This window comes from Crocuta crocuta, unplaced genomic scaffold (assembly GCF_008692635.1).
Source record: "Crocuta crocuta isolate KB4526 unplaced genomic scaffold, BGI_CrCroc_1.0 scaffold27, whole genome shotgun sequence".
Classification (NCBI taxonomy): Eukaryota; Metazoa; Chordata; class Mammalia; order Carnivora; family Hyaenidae; genus Crocuta; species Crocuta crocuta.
The window spans coordinates 697055-716731 of record NW_027532250.1 but is presented as its reverse complement, the minus strand read 5'-3'; the positions used below and the strand labels follow the sequence as shown (position 1 = coordinate 716731).

The following is a 19677-nucleotide window of genomic DNA, read 5'->3' as shown; positions in this document are numbered from 1 at the left end:
CCCCGCCCCCCCCCCCCCCCCCCCCCAGCCACCCCCAGGGTGGGGGGACTTCTGAAAGGGCTGGCCTCTGTTACGACGACGAGACGGAGACGGACAGGAGGAGGGGCGTCTGGAAGGAGCAGGGCCATCAGCATGGGCGGAGGGAAAGGGACACACAGATGCGGAGGTGTCATGGCGGGTTGGGGACCGGTGGCCCACAGCGTCAGTTGTGCCTGAAGGCACTGCAGCGTCTGAAGGAAAAACCTTCAGGAAGATCGGACTCTGCCATATTTCTGTGTTTAAAGGTGATAGGAATAGAGAAGAGGGGGCGTACTCAAGAGCCACATGTTTATTACAGAAAGAAAGAACACTTGGCAAGGTCCCGCTGGGCGAGGGGCGGGAGAAGGGAGGATTCCCATGGCCCCAGGCCGCGGCTCCAGGGATCTGAAAGAGGGGATAAAGACTGAAGGTCTCTATCTTCTCTGTGAAGGAAAAGGCAAGGTCACCTGTTTGATGCACCGCAGGGCAAGGTGAAGGGGCTTGATGACAGTGGCAAAGGTCTGAAGGAGCTGTCCCAGGTGATGTGAGAGCGGCTGAGGAGGGAGAAGTGAGAGTGTAGGCGTGGTCAGAATCCATAAATTAGCGATGGCACAAATCAGTGCGCCCCCCAACCCCACCTCTGCAAACTCAGCCCCCAGGATGCAGGAGGGCTGTGATGGGCGGGCAGGCGGAGCCAGAGTGGGCAGAGGCACCATCAAAAGGACACAACTGGGGGGTGCCCGGTGGGGAGGCCAGCAAGGGGAGGATGAGGGAGGGGGCAGCCGAGGAGGACCTTGGGGACCCGCGAAGGCTCAGTGCGGTGGCCAAGCAGAGAGCGCAGGATGCGGTAAGCGGGTGGAAGGCCCTCTTGGGGACTTCAGCTCTGGAGACACCAGGGAAAAAGGAGTGGCTGCCGTGTGAGGGCAGTGGGTCTGGCTTCACAGGACCTGACATATCAGCCACTGATACGACTCTTCAGCACACACAGCGGACAGCCTGGGGTCCAAACTGCCATTCCAGCCTCTCCCCTTCTGGAGAGGAGGGAGACACCGGTGGCCACCAGTGGAGACACCAAACAGGTGGCAGTGACACGTGTCAAAGGTCAAGGGACTGTCAAGTTCTCTGACCCAGTGCAATCTTATTTTCAAGAATATATCCAAAGGAAAAAGAAGAGCCAATGGAAGAAGATAATCACATCCTCTATGACGCTCACTGCATCCACCATATCAAAAAAGCGGAAAGAAAGCTAAGCATTCAACCCAAGTAAAAACAGGAAGATTATGAAGATGTACAGTGTCCACTATGCGCAGATAAGCTTTCTGGGGCAGGAAATCGGTCCTACTCATGTCTTTATCCCCAGCACAAAGCACGACGCTTGGCTCATAACGGGCACTCAGAAACCGTCAGAATAAATGAACAGATGGGAACAGCTGCATCACATAATGTTCAGACCTATGTGGGGGAAGATGGAAGCACCTAGACAAAGAAAATGTAAAAATAATCAAAGCACTGACATTAGGAGAGTGGAAATAGAAGGACTTACTTCCTCATTTGAACACTACATTTAATCCTGTCATAGTTTATCAGTTCAAGTATTTGCTCTTTAAAAATGCTCCGAGCAAGGCAGAAATACAAGCCAAAATGGCAGAACTCCTTGAAAACAATAATAATGAAAACTTGGCATATCATTAAAAATTATAAATACATTTAGCCTTGGGGGTGCCTGGGTGGCTCAGTTCATTAAGCATCTAACTCCTGACTGCAGCTCAGGTCATGAGCTCACAGTTTGGGGGATCGAGCGCCGCATCGGGCTCTGCACTGGCAGCAAGGAGCCTGCTTGGGATTCTGTCTTTCCTTCTCTCCACGCCTTCCCTGCTCACATTCTCTCTCTCAAAATAAATAACTAAACTTAAAAAAAAAAAAATACATTTAGCCTTTGTGCAAATCCATTCACACAGTAACTGACAAATAGAAAGGCTGCAGGCTACTTGTTGCAACAATTCTAAAGTGACAGGAGAGCAGAAATAACCCACATGTCTATCAGCACACTACGTTCCATCTCCCCAGTGGAGGAGCTTGCTGCTGGAGAAAGGGATGAGGAAGCTTTGCCCAGACTGTGAAGGAGTGATCTGCAGAATACCCCGGATGGTGGGGGAAACGAGGGGTGGAGCATCAGGCACACACAGCCCGCCACTTTGCATCTGAGAAAGGAACAAGGAGGTTCAGAACACAGGGACATATGTGTACATGCTCAAAGTACGTGTGTGTGTGTGTGTGTGTGTGTATTTTAAAGGTAAGAATAAATCAAAACTTAGGGGACGCCTGGGTGGCTCAGTCTGTTGAGTGTCCAACTCTTGACTTTGGCTCAGGTCATGATCTCATGGTTCATGAGTTCGAACCCTGTGTTGGGCTCTGTGCTGAGAGCACAGAGCCTGCTTGGGATTCTGCCCCTCCCCTGCTCACGATTGAGCTCTCTCTCTCTTGCTTTCGCTCTCTCCCCAAATAAATAAATAAACATTTTTTTAAAAAAGAAAAAAAAAGAATAAATCAAAAGCTAGAAAAAAATGGCTATCCACGGAGGCAGGAGGGGACAGATGGGGAGGCAGAGATAGAAGTCAGATTTTTCTGAAGGTGTTTTGTTTTACAGTTCTGCCTTGGAATCATGTACAAACATCTTAAATAATTATTACAAGTCTAAATTAAATCAAAATGTAAAGGCTAAAGCAATTCCTAAAAGTAAAAAATAAATGAAGATAGATGAGCCTAACTGCAGATCAAGTTGGCGGCTTCGGCACAAAGAGAAGGGTTAACACAAGTGACTTTGAAACACAGTCTCATTAATATTAATATGACTGTGCGTCTGTAGTGGGAGACAGTGCAAAAACAGAAAGAACAGCAAAGAAACCTTAAACTGTATTCAGTTATCCCACCAAACTGTTAGTCATCATACTGGCATTTTTATTTTGGACACACACACGCGCACACAAACAAATGCCACTAAGACAAGATTTGTACTGTTTAAAAAAAAAAAAAAGACTTACAAATATAAAACCAAATAAGTAAAAGTCCTATAATCCTGAACTGAAGTTGGAAACATCAATGCAAAGTCATGGTGGGGAATTCTGTAATGAACAGAAAAGGCTGACGGAACCCAAATGCAGTGGCCACACAGCTTTTGTGCTTCCTGATCTGATGCAGCAGGAAAACACAGCAGGGCCTAAAAAGGATTCTCACTCAACTACCCAAAACTCGGAGTCTGACCCAAGCAGTTAGACTTAAATTAACTAGCCGTTGGTAGGAAGTATGAGGAACAGAGGAACATTTCAGCCCACACTATGGGGATGTAATCAGCCAGATCCCAAACTTGGGAAATCAGGGGAATAAAGGGGAAGAGATTTTAAAAGGTACATCCATCAGATGTAATATGTGGACCTTGTGTGGGTTTGATTTGAAGAGACTCTGCCTACATAAAACCAGATTTCTGAGAAAACTATAAAATCTGAACAGTAACTAGAGATTAAATAAAATATCAAGGATTTATTCATAAATTGTATACATGTGATAATGGGACTGCGGGTATGTTTTTTAAAAAGTACCTGTATTTCTCTGAGAATAGTACGACAGCATCTACGGTTAAAATGACACGGTATCTGGGAAATGCTTTTATCTGGGTTGGATTCTCTTAAGATAAATGAGAAAACACTGGTCAAATGTTAATGACGGTCGAAGCTGGGTGGAGGGTACATGGACATTCATGTGAATAGTCTCTCTACTGCTGTGTGTTTGAAAATCTCCATAGAAAATTTTTTAAAAAAAGTAATATCTCAGGATAATAAGAATGAGTGCTGTCTATCTGCCTGAGCAACTGGAGGAACTGAGCACAAATAGATCTTTTGTTCTTGAATCACTTAACTCCACGAAGCTGTTTTCTGAATTATGGATATCAGCTACGATAAGACGAAGGAGAATTTGGTGCACAGACCTTAAGGTCACAGTTTTTCACACCTGGCTGTTTGGATCCGCGAGGTACCGCAATACAATGGGTGTGAGATATTCAGAGAGCACCACTGGAAAATCTGATCTGTTTTCTTGTAAAAAAACGGCAATGGGAGGAATCTGTTCCATCAGCTCAGTCCACACTGTGGGCTCTGCTGCAGTAAAAAATCAGAAAAGAATTGTATAAGAATAAGCCAAGCATCTTATAGAGTATATAGTGATAGTTTCTAGCTTTTCTTACTAAAATACTTCATCAAGGAAATTAGACAAACGCAGTTTAAAAATCATTTCCCATTTAGAGTATTTATGCTACAGACGGGCTTAAAAAGCTAATAAGCTATCCAGCAATATAAAAACATAAAAGGAAGATAGAATGACAAGTCTATTATAACAAGCCATATATAAATCGAGGAGGGACAGGAAGTCTGTGTGCTGGGCCAGCATCCAAAAGCCATTACAACTAATGGCCTATATACCAGACCTATGGGTTGTACTTATTTAAATTCCAGCCAGAATGTATACATTATAAATAATTCTTTCATAAATGCACTCCCCCACAATCCACGCATCCCAATTATTTTTAAGGCAAAGCATTAAACAAAAGAGCGGTTCTAGCTCCAATATACCACATTAAATTTAACACAAATATATAATTGCTTCGGTACTGTAAATGGTGACTCATTTACAAAGAGAACCCACTTAAGGATTCAAAACATCCACTTGGGTCTTTTTAAAAGCATTGTGTCATATTCATATGAATATTTTAAACTAATACAGGAGCTATAAGGAATGTTTATTTTCCTATTTTCAGTGAAAATGATCAAAATCTAAAGCAAGTGTAAGATTTCAGAAAACTTTCTGAAGCTGTTCGCCGATCGTTACAAATGGGGGGGCTGGGGGGCCGCAGGGCAACTGTCAGTANTCTGTGTAAGGGGGGGAGGGGAGGGGAGGGGAGGGGAAGGACAGCTCAGCATCTACCATACAGCAGTGCGCTCTTCCCCCAGGAGAGCAATCACGGAGAGGGAGAGAGGAAAACAAGTCAAAATTAGCCTACAAAGATCACAGGTGAGGGAAATTAATGACTGAGATTGTTCTAATCCAAAAGCCCTCTTTTGGTGTCGTATTTCTTAGCAACCAATAGTCTGGCAAAACTCATGAAATACAAAAGGCCTTAACTGCCAGGGCAAATAGTATTCATGGCCATTCATCATCCAAATTTTCTAAAAATAAGGATCATCTGATGCCAAATAAGACACCCATTCCTGATGACAAAACCCATTTGTGCTTAGACATTGCTTAGAACTTACCAATCAATACCCAGGGTTTCTTTTTAATTCATTGTCAGTGGTTATACACAATTTCTTGGAAATAACACAAGTAAAAAATAAGCATAGACAATCCTCGTACAAACCTGCGTCTTCTGACAATCTGACCACGATCTCCATGACCGCTAAGAAGTCCTCCTCATTGTTACTGAAGTCCCGGAGGATGTCAATCAGCCCTCTGGCAATCATCCGACTGTGGAGACAGAAATGATCCATACAGTTACGTGGGGCACCTCTGCTGGTATGCTAATTACAGGCACTGTGTTAAGAGCAGGTAATAAAACCAAGGAACAAAGGAGAGTCAGTGACCTCCATCCCGAGGGAGGAGAGACTGTCAAGGAACATCCAAAGATAGTCATCCCATGTGGGTCATTGTCCTGTAGGAACCCAGACCCGGGTGGTCACTGGAGGTTGTCCACTTGGAACCAGAGAAAAACTTCTTTCTCCTTTTTAGAACAATTCTTCAGGCCTAGGCAGACTCAAAGGAGAGGCTCTGTGACAGCAGGTGGGAATCAAGGACCAATGGAAAGCAGAAGGAAAAGGTCCAAAGAGGCATCAGATGGCCACTTCAATCTCAAATGGCCTCTACCCACTAGGTGTCAGTAGAGTCCCCCTGGCTGCCCCCCAACCCCATTCACCCCATTGCCACAGGTCTACAGGGACAAGAATCCGCCCTGTCTGAGAACCATCTCATTAGAAGATTAAAGGTATAAGGAACCCAAATAAGTCAGGCAGAGAAGGACAGATACCATATGTTTGCACGCATAGGAGGATTAGGAGGAACTTAACGGAGGGCCGTGGGGGAGAAGAAGGGAGGAAATAGTGGGGGAGAGGGAGGGAGGCAAACCATGAGAGACTCTTGAATACTGAGAACAAACTGAGGGCTGATGGGGGTGGGGGAGAAGGGAAGGGGGGTGATGAGCATGGAGGAGANCTGGGGGGCTCAGTCGGTTAAGCATCCGACTCTTGATCTCAGCCCAGGTCTTGATTTCAGGGTCATGAGTTCAAGCCCCACAATGGGCTCTGCGTTTGGCTCCACGTTGGGTACCTACTTAAATAAATACATAAATTTAAAACTGCTTTCAAAACAAAGTTTAAAGACTAAACAAAATACGAAGACCAAAAAAAATTAAAAAGCCACAAAGAGGTACTACTATACCGCCTAGGAAAACTAAAATTATGGGGCACCTGGCTGGCTCAGTTGGTAGAGTATGCAACTCTTGATCTCAGGGTCATGAGTTCGAGCCCCGCACTGGGCATGGAGCCTCCTTAAGATGAAATTTAAAGATTTAAAAAAATTACTAAAATTAATAATGACAACTCCTTTGCTGGCACAGATATGGAGCAACAGGAACCCACAGATATTGTTGGTAGGAATGCAAAACAGTACAGTCATTTAGAAAACAGTTGGTAGTTTCTTAAAAAGCTAAATACGCATTTATCATTCAACCCAGCAATTCCTTCTTAGGCATTTACCCAGATGAAATGAAAACTTACGTCCACACACAGACTTGTACACAAATGTTCATATTGGCATGATTCACCATAGCCAGAAAATGGAAAAATTTCAATAGTCCTCGACAGGGGAATAGATATACAAGGCACCGACCGTCCGTACAATGGGCTGACTAGGACTCAGCACTAGAAAGGAACGGACGGCCTTGTGGTTATGACAGGGACGACTTTTCAAACGTATTTTTCTAAGGAAAGGAATCCAGAGAGAAAAAACAACATACCACATGATTCCACTTATGAGAAATTCTAAAAAAGGCAAAACTTTAGCCTCCAGAAACAAATCGCTGATTGCCTGGTCCGCAGCAGGGAGGGAGCGAGGGACAGAGGGCAAGGGTACGGACAAGGAAACAAGGCAGTGATGGCGATGTTCAAATGTGCCTCTGGCTGAGGGCTGCGTGACTGTTGACACTTATCCAAAGTCATCTCCCTGAATGCTTTAGGTGGGTGAATTTTACTGCATGAAATCTGCGCCTCAGTAAAGCTGCGTTAAACAAAGACATTAATGNAACAGGTACGCTCTGGAAAAGGCTTCTTGGGGGAATGGCAAGGGGCCCCTGCCTGCCTCTGCCTGTTCCTCCGAGCCCCTCCCGGCCGCGGAACAACACACACCATTTTGGGCCGTGCGTCAGAATTAGCTGAAGTTGCAAACCCACCTTGATTTGCAGGAAAAGACTGGAAATGTGGAAGTCAAAGAGGGAGTGGTTTGGCCCAGCGCACTAGAGGAAGAAATCCATCACCTCAAGCCTGTCCTCGGAGAAACTTACGCCACCCCTGGGATGAAAGGTCGAGGTCTGGCAGCCAGGAGGTTTGGGAAAGTCGAAAACAGACACTATAAAGTCCCTGATTACATTTCACTGGACCACATTCAGGTTGGCCTCCCCTGGGAAATCAAGCCACTGAGATCCCCAATCTGCTTCTAGGGCCAGAGAATGGAGAGACAGATCTGTATCCAGCCTCAAGTGGTCGCGGGGGACCTGCCCTCTTAAGGAAAGTGAGAAGAGGGGCAAGAGATGGCCCCGAGGCAGGGAGCGACAAATCCGCTGCCGTGAATACAGATCGGGAAATAAAGACTCCGACGCAGGCGGTGCTCTGGTACCGACGCTTTGGGAAACGTGGCTGCTTGATGTTGGAAGGACCTGGAGAGGTCGCGGTGGATGAGCAGAGTCCAGAAGCATCGGGCTGGATCCTTCTCAGTGCCAGCTATGCTAATGAGAAGAAAGGAGAGAGGACAACTGTGCGTGATTCAGAAAGCGTTAGAAAGGTCTAATGAGATCAGGAACAGGAGGCTCAGGGCCCGGTCCCCGGCCCCTGGGAAGCCCCCAAGCGCGCCAGCCATCAGTATTACCATGTAAGCCAAGAACTGCAATTAAAATGTCTTCCAAAAGAGGGAAGAATCTGAAATAAGTTATGTTAGCTCTACCCATCCGCGTGCTATAGAAGCATTTTTAAGGTTACCTGTAGGTATGCACTGACTTAGAAAGATGTAAATGAAAAGACAAGGTGAAGAATTTTATATACAGGATGAGCCTATTTCTTAATGCAGATTAGGTTTACGTATGTATGTGCAACACATGTACTGGTATATGCATACACTCACTTAGGGAAAAGTCTGGAAGCATATATTACCTTAGGCCTCAGTAGCAGGGGAGGGAAACTCTCACTCTTTAACTCCTGAAACTGCTCTGTGTTTCAAAAATGTGTTATTTTTGTGAATTTTTTAAAATATAAAGAGGAGGGCTCAATTTGAGGCGGCAACGTTCCCGGGAACTCTTACCGTGCAAGTAGCCCCTGTGGCTCGGTCCCTTCCTTCCCTCTCCCACTGGTGTGGTCACGGTCAGGCACCTGTGAGTTTGGCCCAGCCCCAGAGGCAGGGCCAGAGATGCGCACATTCCAGGGCCTGCCCCAAAGGGCACAGCACCCACCCGGACGTAGGCAAGCAAATGAATGAGGATGAACGGTGAAGGACTCTTGAGAAAGGGGAGGAGAATCCCGGGGAGCGAGCGGGGAGCCCAGGGTGAAGCCCAGGACGACTATGAGGTCAGACATCGGACCCCGATGCTGGAAGATCACACGAGGACTTTAAAACAAGTGTGATTAACATGCGCCAGGGCTGGGGCGCCTGGGTGATAGTCAGTTAAGTCAGTTAAGCGCCGGACGTCGGCTCAGGTCTTGCATGATCTCACGGTTCGTGGGTTCGAGCCCCGCGTCGGGCTCTGTGCTGACAGCTCGGAGCCTGGAGCTACTTCAGGTTCTGTGTCTCCCTCTCTCTCTGCCCCTGCTCCCCTCTCACAAATAAACATTAAAAACAAAACAAAAAACAAAACAAAACATGCAGAAGGGCTACTGGAAGGGCTGGATGTGCTCGGACAGTGAAGGAGTATGGGACCTCTGCACACTCCGCTCGATTTTTCTTGAAATCCAAAACTATGCTCAAAATTAATTAATGAAATGAAAGCAAAATAAAGACTGTTTCAGATAAAAGCTTGTGAAAATTCACGGACAGCGGTCTTGTACTAACAAGAATTGTTAAAAGCGGTTCTCGTGGCAAAAGGAAGCCAAGTACGGATGGGCATTTTACAAAAAGAAATGAAAACCACGAAAATGGTCTAAATGATGGCATATTTTTCTCATCTTCATTGCTTTAAAAGATAGGAGGAGACCTACCGGAGATAAAGCGATAAGGTCCGGTGGGATGTATGACGTGTGTGGGTGTGAACGGCAGAAAAACAACAGCACAGGTGGGGAAGAGGCAACGGAAGACCCCGGAAGGGTACTCCCTACTCTTGGGACGAGCTCACGCAGCACCCTGCGCTGTATGCAGAGTGGCATCATTTTATTTGCATACATGTTCTAATACATTAGAGAAGTACATTACAATCCCTAGAACAGCCAATACAAATGTATTAAAGGAGGCGTAACGAATAAGCCGATAGTGAAGATAAATTGGAATCATATTGGGGGAGGAGTCCAAAAAAAGTGATTCTTTCATTTCAAATATGGAATAAAAATCGTTTATTTTCACACACCCCTCTCCAAAAGCGGCAGGAAAGGAGGAAAACAGCGAGAAGAGTGGAGTCAATAGAAAACAAAAAGCAAGATGGTAGATTTAAACCAAACCATAGCAACAGTCGCTTCAAACGTATAAGAGCTAAACATTCATATGAAAAGGCAGAGATTATTAAATTGGGTGAAAAAGCAGGCCCGAACTATTTGCCTTCTATAATAACCACACTCAAAATGTAAGACATGGAGAGGGTAAAAATAAACATGCGAACAGAAATATATCGTGTGATCAGTAATCAAAAGAAAGCTGAGTATATACGTTAAATCCAGGGCGTAAGCTTCAGAGAAGAATATTTACGAGGGACAAAGAGGGACATTACCCAGAGACAGACAGATCCATTTATTCAAGAAAACAGAATACCACTAAATGTGTATGCACCCAGGCACAGAGGTTCAAAATATACAAAAGAAGCTGTTAGAATTGAAAAATAAACAAATCCATCATCACAGATTCCAACATCCGTCTCTCAGTAGCTGACAGAACAGGCAGACGGAAAACAGGTGAGAACACAGAAGACCCGGACAGGGTTTCAGCCAACTTGTCCTAATTGACGTTTATAAGATACTCTACCCCTCAAAACACGGGGAGGCACGTTCCCTTCAAGTGTACACGGAATATTCACCACCGTAAAGCAATTTCAAAAACTTTAACAGAAGAGAAATAATATAAAGCTCTCTGACCACAGAAGACTGTTTAAACTAAGAAGAAAATAACAGAAAGATACCTGGAAAATCTTCAAATATCTGGAAATTAAACAATGTACTTCTAAATAACTCATTGGTCAAAGAAGAAATCATTAGGGACATTAAAAAGACTTTATAGCAAAAGGTAATAAAAAATATTACTATCAGAATTATCAGGATGCAGCTAATACAAACAACACTTAAGTACTTCCAGTACTTAATAGCAACCTGACAATGTTATTTACAAAAAGGCCAGGGGGGGCCTGGGTAGCTCAGTCGGTGAAGCATCCAACTCCTGATTTCTGCTTGGGTCATGATCTCAGGTTCATGAGTTCGAGCCCTCCGTTGGGCTCTGTGATGACAGCAAGGAACCTGCTTGGGATTCTCTCTCTGCCTCCTTCTCTGCTCCTTCCCCAACCTCAAAATAAATAAATAAACTAAAAAAAAAAAAAGCCAAAAAAATAGCTAAACATACCTCACAAGAAGAAAAAGAACAGCAACTACACTCCCCTCAAAAGGGAAATTAATGTGAATTAGAGCATAAATTATTGCACTAGAAAATAAACACACAATAGGGAATATCAAAGCCTAAATGTGATTCTTCAACATAACTAATATACTCGATAATCCCCTAGTAAGAATCATCCAGGGGGAAAAGAAAGAAAAGGCAACAATTACAAATAACAGAATGGAAAATGGGGCCATACTACAGATTTCACAGACAATAAAAAGAAAATTACCATTTTCCAACACAGACTGAGATAATAGATCGAAACAATGATTATTTGTGACCACTGAAGTCATGAGAAGAAAGGCTGGTGGGGAATTTTATAATGAAAGAATCCAACACCTGAGCCCACCACTCAATATGAACATCTCCCGAAGTGGAGCGCCCGGACATTGTTTCCCGATGTTTTGTAATGAGAAATATACAAAACAACACAGAAAGTATTGTTTAAAAAAAAAAAATGAAGCAAAATCTAATCAAGTCTCCAAGTGTAATTTTCTGTTTACAGAAAACACAACGAGCAAAGGAATATGTTAAATTACACCAGGAGAATAATGACCACAAAATCCAGAATGTGGAGAACGCTACAAGACTAATGACCCCTTCAACAAATAGATGATGTAGGGAGAAGATGAGAAGGAGAATCAATTAGAGATTAAAAGAGATTAAAGATCAAGAGGGGAAAAAAACTGTAAACAAAAAAAGACTTAAGAGACACATCTACCTAATGAAATGTGTGGACCATATTTGGATCATGATTCAAACAAATCAACCATAAAAAGGCATTTTTAAGACAGTCAGGGAAAATTTAACATAGATTGGTAGACTAAAGGCATTCTTGTTAATTGGGTTGAGTGCAATAGTGATACTGCAGTTAGATTTAAGTCTTAGCTGGATAAAATGAAATGTCTTAGATTTTCTTTAAAATACACCAGCAAAATAAAAGCACAAAACTTCCACAGAGAAAATGATCAAATTTCATTGGGACATTAAAGAAAACCTACATAAAGAGAAAGATATACCATGTTTATGGATTGGAAGTCTAAATACTGTAAAGAGGGTACTACTCCTCAAACTGATATATTCCTTCAATGCAAACCCAAGCAAAACCCTAAGAGGTGTTTTATTAGAATCTGATGAGCTGATTGTGAAACTTATATGAAAATGAGAAGAATCAAATCACATCAAAGAAGAAAAACAAAGTGGCAAGTCTTGCTCAATCAAGTATAAGACCTGCTACAAATCTACAGTCATGAAGACGGCGTGGGGCTAGCTGAGGGAGGGGGGTAGACTGCTGGAGGAAGAGACTGGATTATAACAGAGGTGGCAACCCGAGCAATGGGGGAAAAACCTATTTTTGAAAAGTGGTATTGTTACAATTAGGAAAATGAAGCTGGACCCCTCTTTCATACAATGAACAGAAACTACTTTCAGATGGATTGTAGACCTAAATATGAAAGAAAAAAAAGTAAGGCTTCTAAAGCAATACAAAACAAGATGTTTATGATCTTTGGGTAAAGGAAGACATTTTAAGAAAGCTTCAAGATGCACTAAGGCTAAAGGAAAATGTTGATAAATTTACATCAAAATGAACAGCTTCTAGTCACCAAAAGCACACCCAAAAGCCTAAAGGCAGCCGAAAACACAAGCCACAAGATGTGGGGAGATGTTCGTCATACATCACTGACCAAAGTTTGAAATCCAGAATACACAAAGAGCTCCTACAGGTCAATAATAAACAGACACACTCTGTCTTCCCCACCAAAGAAAGATTTCAACAGGCACTTCACAAAAAAGAAATACAGATGTCCAACACACATACTAAATGGTGTTCAAACTCATAAATAAATGTCAATTAAAATCACAAAGTGATACTGTTATATATACTGGCATACTACCATACTGGCTAGTATCTTAAAATCTGACAATCCCAATTGGCAGATAAAATGTGGGGCAAAGGTGGGGGTACACGTTGATGCAATCACTTTGGAAAACTGGCACCATCTCCTAAAGGAGAAGACAAGCATGCCTCATTACACAGGAATTCTTTTTTTTTTTTTTTGAAAAAATTTTTTAATGTTTTATTTCTGAGAGAAAGAGAGAGAGACAGTGTGAGCAGGGGAGAGTCAGAGAGAGAGGGAGACACAGAATCTGAAACAGGCTCCAGGCTCTGAGCTAACTGTCAGCACAGAGCCCGACGCAGGGCTCAAACCCACGAACCGTGAGATCATGACCTGAGCTGAGTCGGAGGCTCAACTGACTGAGCCACCCAGGCGCCCCTCATCACACCGGAATTCTTGCCCGGCTGTATGTCCTAGAGACTGATCTGATGTGCACCCGTCTACATATACTAGACTGTTCTCAGCAAAATTGTTCGTAAAAGTGAGGAAACTTGGGACATCTGGGAGGCTTAGTTGGTTGAGCGTCCGACTTCGGCTCAGGTCATGATCTCACATTCTATGGGTTCGAGCCCCGTATCGGGCTCTGTGCTGACAGCTCTGAGCCTGGAGCCTGCTTCGGATACTTTGTCTTCCTCCCTCCGGTCCTCGCCAATTTGTGCTGTGTCTCTGTCTCTCTCTCAAAATTAAATAAACATTAAAAAAAATCTTTTTTAAGTGAGAAACCTTGAAGTACTCTAACAATAGATGGATAAAATGTCAGTATAGTATATTCAAACAACAGCACACTGTTAACAAAATCACCAAACTCAAAACTATATGCAAAACCACAAAGTGACATATCCTACATGATTTCCCACATTTCAAGTTGAGAAACGCCAAAATTAACTTGTTCTGTTTGGAAGCAGATACTTAGATGCTAAGACCAGAGACAAAATTAAGGACATAATGAACATAAACATCAGAAGGTGGCCACCGTGTGGCTGGGGGGAGTGGCGGTCAGGAAGGCAGGGAGCACACACATTCGGGACAATCTTGGTCATGGCCACGTGGGCATTTAGTTCATAAACACTTCTTAGGTTTTTTATACACATTTTGTCCAATTATCTGTATGTGCTATATTTCACAATAAAAGAAGTTTTCAAGAAAGTTGGGAAAAAGATTAAAGGAGAAAAGGCATCTCAACTAATATAGAAGAAGCATTATATAAAATACAGACCTCGTTGAGGATTTTCAAAAACTCTTAGTAAGTTTATTCTATATAATAAATCACCTGTACTCCTCAAAACTGTCAAGGGTATCATGAGAAGCAAAGAAAGGCTGAGAAACTGTTAGAGATTAAATGAGCCTGAAGAAACATGACAATCAAACACAATACATGATGCTAGGATGGATTCCAGACCTGAAAACCAACGGAACAGACAAAAACCCTGATTTAGAGGACACTCTTAGGACCACTAGAAAATTTGATTAAAACTAGACATGAGATAACGGTATTGTATCAAAGTTGAATTTCCTGACTTCGCTCACTATTCTGTGATTATGTAAGTGAACAGTGAATGTCCTTGTTAGGAAAACAGCACTCGGAAGTCATTAAAGAGAAAGCAACATGATGGGCACACTTAACTCCCAAATGGCTTCGAAAAAAATGTGAAAATAAAGACAGAGTGAATGTTAAATCAAACTTGACAAAATGTTAACAACTGATGAATCTGAGTAAAAAATAGACAGGAATTCTTTCTATTATTCTGTAAGTCTGAAATTATTTTTTATTCTTTTAATGTTTATTTATTTTTGAGAGGGAGAGAGAGAGAGAGAAAGAGAGACACCAGGGGGGAAGGGCAGAGAGAGAGGTAGACACAGAATCGGAAGCAGCTCCAGGCTCCAAGCTGTCAGCACAGAGTCCAACGTGGGTCTTGAACCCAAAAACCATGAGATCATGACCTGAGCTGATGTCAGACACTTAACTGACTGAGGCACCCAGGTGCCCCTGAGATTATTTTTAAAAGTTTAAAAATAGGAGTACCTGGTGGGCTCAGTCGGTAGAGCATGAGACTCTTCATCCTGGGGTTGTGAGTTTGAGCCCCAAGTTAAGTGTAGAGATTACTTAAAAAACTTTAAAAAACTGGTTTCAATTTACAAAAGAAGTTGAAACATAATCTCTTAGCAAATAAGAAATATATATTTTCTTTTCATAATGTTTATTTATTTTGGGTGGGGGGCACTGAGAGGTAGAGGGGCAGAGAGAGAGAGAGAGGGAGGAACAGAATCCAAAGCAGATGCCAGGCTCCAAGCCGTCAGCACAGAGCCCGATGAGGGGCTCAAACTCACAAACCCCGAGTTCATGACCTGAGCTGAATTCTGATGCTTAACTGACTGAGCCACCCAGATGCCCCAGAAACATACATTTTCTTAAGCTGATAAGATGTAGCTACTAAAAATATAAAATAAGATAGGAAAGGAAGAAATAAAACTATTGTTTTTCACAGACAACATCATTGTAGTATGTAGAAAATCCAAAGAACCCCCAGGGAAGTTATTAAAACTAATAGGTGAACTTAGCATAATCAATAGAGACAAAATCAAAATATAAAAATCAATTCAATTCTCATATTATCAGCAACCATTAGAATATAAACATTTTAAGAAATGATACAATTTACATTCACATAAACGATCAAATACATAGAACTAAATTGAGAACGATACAGATCTCTACAACAGAAAACCATGTGTTTTAGTTTTAGTTATTTATGTGTGTACACACGTACACACACGCACACACACACAAATGCAAGAAAATCTTCAAAAAATGGAAGGATTAGAAAACTAAATAGTGCAAAGGTATCAATTCTTTATAAACTGATTTATGGATGCAATGCAATTTCAATGAAAATCCCAGCGGGGTTTTTTTCTAGAAACTGATGAACTGGTGCCAAAATGTATTTGGAAAAAGTCAAGAACGGCCAAGACAATTTTGAATAAGAACAAAGTGGGAGGACTTCCTTTACTTTATACCAAGACTGTGATGATAAAAGTTGCAGAAATGAAGACCGTGGGGTCCAGGCATAACGACAGACAAACAGACCAAGGGGGCAGACTGGAGAATCCAGATACGGACACTTGATTTAAGACAAAGGTGGCAAAGCAGAGCATAGATAAAAGGTAGTATTTTCAATAAATGGCACTGGGTCAATTGGATACCGTGTGGAAGGAAATGAAACTTGACGCCTACCTCACATCATACGCAAAGAAAGCAATTCCAGGTGGACTGCAGGCCTAAACGTGGAAGGTAAAACAATAAAACTTCAAGAAGACAATATAAAGAAATATCTTGATGGCCTTGGGGGAGGAGAACGTTTCTTATACATGACAAGAAAGCACTGTGCATAAAAGAAAAAGTTTCGAAATCGTGAACTACATTGAAATTAAGAAGTGCTCATCAAAAGCCCTCATTCAGAGCACCATCATTTCTCTATCTGTAAAATTGGGATAATAATCGGACTCACTCAGCAGCAATTGCTGCAAGCTCTCCACGATGTAATAGAGAGGCACAGAATGTAATTTTTTCTAAAGAGGCAATGGAAAGTAAAGAGACTCAACGAGTGCATCCGGGCTTCACGGAATGTGTACTTAAGGAAAGGGATGAGGGAAGGCACAGGTGGACAGGCCAGGAGACCGCTCGGAATGAGAAACACGCAAGGGCTTGCGGGGCCAGGGAAGGGTGTGTGGCACAGGCCAGGAGGGGGACACTGAAGACAGAAGGCGTATGTGATGGAGGAAGGGAGACGAGCAGAGAGACACCTGCCCCCCACCCCCCCGACAGAGGGGAAGAATGCCCTTAGAGCCAGTCTTGGGGAGATTGTAAGGTGAAAAGAAAGATGAGCTTCTAATTTCTTTCTGAAATAAGAGTGAAGGTCATCTGCTGAAGAGGCATGGTCTGAGGCTGGAGAAGAACCCTGCCAGCACCGCAAGGAGTGACAACTCCTCGGGGCAATCTGTGCACCGGGCTGTCAAAAATCAGGGGTGCCTGGGTGGCTCAGTCGGTTAACCGTCCGGCTTCGGCTCAGGTCACGATCTCGCGGTTTGTGGGTTCGAGCCCCGCGTCGGGCTCTGTGCTGACTGCCAGATCAGAGCCTGGAGCCTATTTCGGATTCTGTGTCTCCCTCTTTCTCTGACCCTCCCCTGCTCACGCTCTCTCTCTCTGAAATAAAAAAAAAATAAACATTAAAAAAATAATCACAATGAGCGAGCAATGCTCCCAACGGATGCTCCTCAATTATGCAACACATTTTGCTTTTCTGCGAATCACACAGCTGAAAGAAACGCAGGTAGCAATCCTAATTATTTAAACACCATTAAATTTCATCACCATTTTATTCCCGGCTTGTACCAGGTGATCAGCAAAACAGTAACAAGAGTCACAGAAAAATCTAATCAAATGGCACCATTCAGACGGGGTCCCAGCACGCTGCCACCAGCCTGCAATCCACTTCACCCAGAGAGTCCTCAGAGCTGTCACAGAGAAGGGGCCACTGCCATCAGCCTAAACCAGACCCAGCAGAGGGCTGCGAGCGTGGGAAGGACTGGCGAGCTCACCGGTTGAAGACGTTCTCACTGAAAGCACACTTTCCCAGGTGAGTGAGCAGAGGCAGGTTACCCTGGCCTGGAATGTCCAGAAAGGCCATCGTGCTGTCATGATCCGGGCCGTAGTCTGCAAATCCACCTGAAGGGGAAGAGGAGACAACGCCACACTCACCAGGTCACGTCTGCGCAAAAGCGTGCCCTTGCAGCAAACCTACCCTCCCGGCCCTGTCCCATGGCCGTCTTGGAACTTGACCAACTTCTCTAAGATGAAGTGGGTAGGTTTATAACCCAAGGCAAGGGTGACAAGACCCGAGTCATAAAGAAAAGCTAAGTGCCTTTGTTTCAGTGCCGTCGACCTGACAGGTGAGTCACCTCTGATCAACGCGATGGGCACCTGTCCTCCACTGGGGAACTCGGAAGCGAGCGAGCGAAGCAGCTGGCTGAGCCCCGGGAGAGAGGTCCCTGGAGCACTATGCAAACAAGCGTCAAATGGTCAAAAGAAAACAGAGGAGTGTGACCTCGTAAGCAAGAATCGGACAGCAAGTCCGCCCCGTGGTTTGTGTGGTCCTTAACATACTTGTCACACACCTTCCCACACTCTGTGACACTGATTCCCATCAAACCACCTAGCCACACCCAACCAGAGCCCTCCACGTGGATCCCTAACCGGTTCCTCCAACCCACTCTGGCCAAAAGTGAGCCCGCTGCCACACTGACTCTTCCCTGCATCCCCGAATGACAGCAGCCTCCACCCCCACCTCCAGTGCAGTGGAGAAGCATGGCTGGGCTCATGGGCACTGGAGCCAGACGTCCCTGAAATGAAATGAATCCTCCAAGCACAACTCACTAGCTGCGTGCCACGTTAAGTGATTTAACCTGTCTACAGGTCAGGGAGGGTGTGAAATGCCCCCTCAGGATGCTGAAGGAGAAGAGTCTGGCCATGTCAACCCCTACACGATCTGGCCCCTCAGAGTCTGGCCAACCTCGATGGTGGCCACCACCCTTTACCCCCCCATGCTTCAGGGGCGTAAATGCTGCTCTACAGTCCCCTGCCCGGAACAGCTGAGCAGGAAGCACACTGGTACAAAAAAGCAGAGGGCTCCCACCTGGCGGAGAGGAAAGCCAGCTAATTCAGGCAGTAACTGATAAAGGTTCAAAATGAGAAATGACACGTTTGTGCCTAGGTGTTTACTTTGAGACACTAACCACATTTTTCCTCCACAAATCCTTTTAGGCTAGTAATTAGAGCTTATTAAAAATTTACACCGTACAACAGTTACCCAGAGAATTTTAATAAAGAAGTAGACGTTTGTGGAAAAACTATGTGTGATGCAAGCAGATACATCATTTCTTTCAGGATCCCTGCCAGGGGGAGTGGGTCCCCACCGAGTCATAGTCAAGTCCCCACCCCCTACCCTGACCACAGTCACTTTGTATGAACTATTTTCAGTGCCTTTCGGGGCCCACGAGGAATGCGCAGCCTCCATCCCACAGCCATTTACAAAGCAGCGTGAACCTAGTGTGCAGGGAACTTTAACAACATGAAGCTTAAAAGGCCGAGGTGCCTAAATGTTTGGGGTCACAGATAACTTTGGAAGCGGATGATGCTCACGGACATACATACTCAAAACTCTTCCTGAAGAATCCGGGGTTTCAAAAGATCCTGAGGCCCATCCGCATACGTGGCGGGTTAAGAACTGCTGTTTTAAAGTAACAAAAAATACGCAAGTGGTCTTCAAAAAAAACTCTGTCAGCGAACTAAAGAACTTAGCAATTAGTTCCACAAAGAATAACTGTTATCAGGGAATATTAATGATTCTATTACATTAACTATATAACATTGTACTAACTATATACATAGAAATAAAGGCCACAAGCCATAAACCACTGGAGAATAACGAATCTTCATTGAATACTTCCTGTAGGCCAGGAACTGTGATAAGAGCTTCGAGTACAGCGGTGGTTCATCAAATCCTCACAACCACAGGATCCCTGTGTTTTCATTAAGGGAGGATCCAAGGCAGCTGCGAAAGGCCACACGGAGAGGAGCAGAGTCGGGAGGGGAACTCAAACGGTTGGACTC

At 44.0% G+C, this 19677-nt stretch overlaps 1 pseudogene across 1 annotated transcript in view; it reads right to left on the bottom strand.

Annotated features, from left to right (window-relative positions):
- Positions 1-19677, bottom strand: part of LOC144243345 (serine/threonine-protein phosphatase 4 regulatory subunit 1-like) — a 76067-nt pseudogene that overhangs the window by 33363 nt on the left and 23027 nt on the right. The window contains exons 8-11 of the transcript XR_013338625.1: positions 19219-19294; positions 17607-17733; positions 5426-5532; positions 4024-4169 (exon numbers count right to left, since the gene is read on the bottom strand). The product of XR_013338625.1 is annotated as a serine/threonine-protein phosphatase 4 regulatory subunit 1-like (transcript). The remainder of the gene's footprint in view (positions 1-4023; positions 4170-5425; positions 5533-17606; positions 17734-19218; positions 19295-19677) is intronic.